A 2,929-nucleotide genomic window follows, 5' to 3' on the forward strand; every position below is an offset into this window, starting at 1 on the left:
TGGTTAATTTTAGTGAGTTATTGCTGCTGGAATTTCGGTCAAGAGATGAAAGAATTAGGGTTTCTTGTTAAACATTTATGTTAGCTCTAATCTTGTGTTATTGAACTTGTAGTGGTTGTATTTGATGATTGGTTTCATTGGTTTGGTGAGTGAGTGGTAAAAACTGATTTGGGTTAAGAAACCCTAGGCTTTCTTAGGTTGGTTTAGCTTGGCTAATGTTTAGTTAGTTAGGGTTTGGTTAGTAAGTTGTTAGATTAAGTTTGGTAATGCAAATAAAGTTAGTTTAAGGATCATGGTTAGTTTTGGCAATTTTGTAGTGGCTTAGAGGGAAAACTTCGGACCATTTGTAAGTCATTTAGAAGTTAGTATATGTGTGCTTAGTTGGTATGAATTTGGTTGGAAACCTTGCATAAGAACCATAGAAATGAACCATGTGTTTGCGTCATTGGAAACCGACAAAACGGGTAACCAGGCCAGTTCAGCATCTGAACTTCGGTTCCATTTTTCTTGATGTTACGTATGGATTCAGGGTTTGCTCATAACATGAAAGTTGTAACCCATTAAGTCCTTGTTGTGTCTGCAAAATTTCAGCCCAATCTGATCAGTAGATCCTGAGTTATGGCCAAAACCTTCACTTCTGTTCTAAACCCAGGATTTTGCTATGTTTCTGGGTTTTGCCTCTGACTATGTTTTGTCCGTCTTGACCACGTATGAACTGGGTATTGATCCCTTCATAATAAATGTAGATCTTGGTCTTAGCTTCGAAACGGTATAAAGTGCATCCAAATCCGAGTTCTGTAGCTCCAGTTATGACCAAAACAAGATCGGTTGTCAGAACTGCATTTGAATTTGGACAGTTCTGATAGGGACGTTTGGACCCATTTTTTCCCATGCTCCGTATTGATTCAGCTTTTGGTCCAAACATGAAAGTTATAGCCTTATGTTTTAGCTTTCTAACGCCTCTGGAATTTCTTGATTCCGATTTCTGAACCGTGGGTTACGGTCTTTCAAACATGGCCTGTTTGGTAAACCGAAATGAAATGTCTGGAACTATTTTGTGCATTTTTTACCAATACCTATTGAGATCTGGGTTGAGATGTTTAAATAAAAGTTGTAGCCCTTCCTCGTAACTTCGAAACGGTGTCTCATCCACCTTGATCCGATATTCCTAACCTAAATTTTGATCAAAACGGTTTTAGATGGCAGATTTGCCCGTTTCCGTTTGCCGTTTCCGCACTTGCGTGTGTCCATTTTGCCGTTTCCGCACTTGCATGTGCCGATTTTGCCGTTTTGCTTGTTTTGGGCATATTAGTGGCCGTTTGTGATGTAATGTGATACAATCTTCTATTTCAGACCATGGTGAGTTAGGCGGAGCTGGTGGGGCCTACTACTAGCTAACACGCACGAAGTGATTTCTGCTCTTGTACTACTTTTGTGTTTTGAGTAAGTATTCAGGCCGTTTATGTGTCTAAACTGCTTATGTGTTTTGATGTGAATAAAAGGGGGACTTAGGCGATGGTGTACTTTATCACACTCGACCTAAACCCTAGTTTGTACCTATGTTTCTTTATGAGATGTGTATACATGAATTGTTTTGGATTTGAACTCCTTGAACTTGTAGCTCGGGGTGACTTTTGGGTGATTTTGTGAAGTTCGTGAGTTTGGGGCCCGATCTCAAGACTTAGATGGACTATTCGAGTCGGTCAGGACTTGGTCGAAGTTAGTCCAACCTAGTGTGAGGTCACCAAGTTTGTGAATCCGGTTCACCGAGTATGTGAACCAAGTTTGTGACCCGAGCTTGTGAACCAAGCTCAATTTCGTTCGCTCGAGCAAGTTTGTAAGGTGACTGGCCAGTGAGGGTGATAAGGTGTTAGGTGGGAGTACAAGTGGAGTTCTACGGATCTTATTTATGGTCGACGGAGTGTCGACAGGAGGTCACGCATGGCAAACGACTTGGTTTTGGAGCCAACCCGTATCCTACCATTGTGATGTTACATTCCTGTATTGATGTGAAATATTTGTATTGTATATGTTTAGTTGAATGTGACATTTACCGTTTTATCCCTGTTTACTTACTAAGCATATAACTTACCCTATTTCCTTTGTTTTCCTTAGCAGGGGACGACGCGGGGAACTCCTTGGCACATTCACTAGTATAGTTAGGTTTGATTGTCTTAGTTAGACGTTTAAGATGTTTGTTTTTGTTTTGGTGGTTTGTATGAGGACACTCTTTAGGGTCCACTTAATTCTGGTGGTTATCATAATGTAATATCGTGGTTTGACTAGCTGCTTTTGGGGATGTAAATAGGACTCTTTTGGAATTGTATATATTGTGAATAGTGCTCTTTTGGGTTCACCTAGCTTTTATTGTTTTAAGTTTTGAGTCCTGGCGCGAGCCAGACAGGCGGCCCGCCGATACCCTTGGGTTCGCCCTTAGGAGAAGTGGAGTCGTCACAGGTGGTATCAGAGCACTTAGGTTAGAGGATTTGGGCAAGTGGGATATACGTGATAGGCACTAGGCATATTCCATAAAGTCTTGCATAACCAAAAAATATGCTCGTAAAATTTTGCAATCTCCATTTAAGTCGAAATGACAAAGAAAATGTACTCCGAGCAGTCATTATTTTATTTCTCAAGGGTATAAATTCAGCCAAGTCCATACTCAAGTTGCAAGTATTTTTCTCTAGTCCTCGAACGTAAATTTGGGCAGCATGCCCTTTGTGTTTTCCTACTTTCAACCATTTATGGCTTCATTATTTTTCTCATCAGCCCAAAGGTATACACACAACAATCCAAGTTCAATAGCCATTCAATAGGCTTAAGACAATACAATGACTTAAATCAACTAATAACAAATGCGGAAATGAAGTTTACAAAAGACAGATTTGACATGTTTTTGCGGAAAGAACAAATCTGAGGCTACGCTTAT

The sequence above is a fragment of the Coffea arabica genome, chromosome 11e, assembly GCF_036785885.1.
Source record: "Coffea arabica cultivar ET-39 chromosome 11e, Coffea Arabica ET-39 HiFi, whole genome shotgun sequence".
In the NCBI taxonomy this organism is placed as follows: Eukaryota; Viridiplantae; Streptophyta; class Magnoliopsida; order Gentianales; family Rubiaceae; genus Coffea; species Coffea arabica.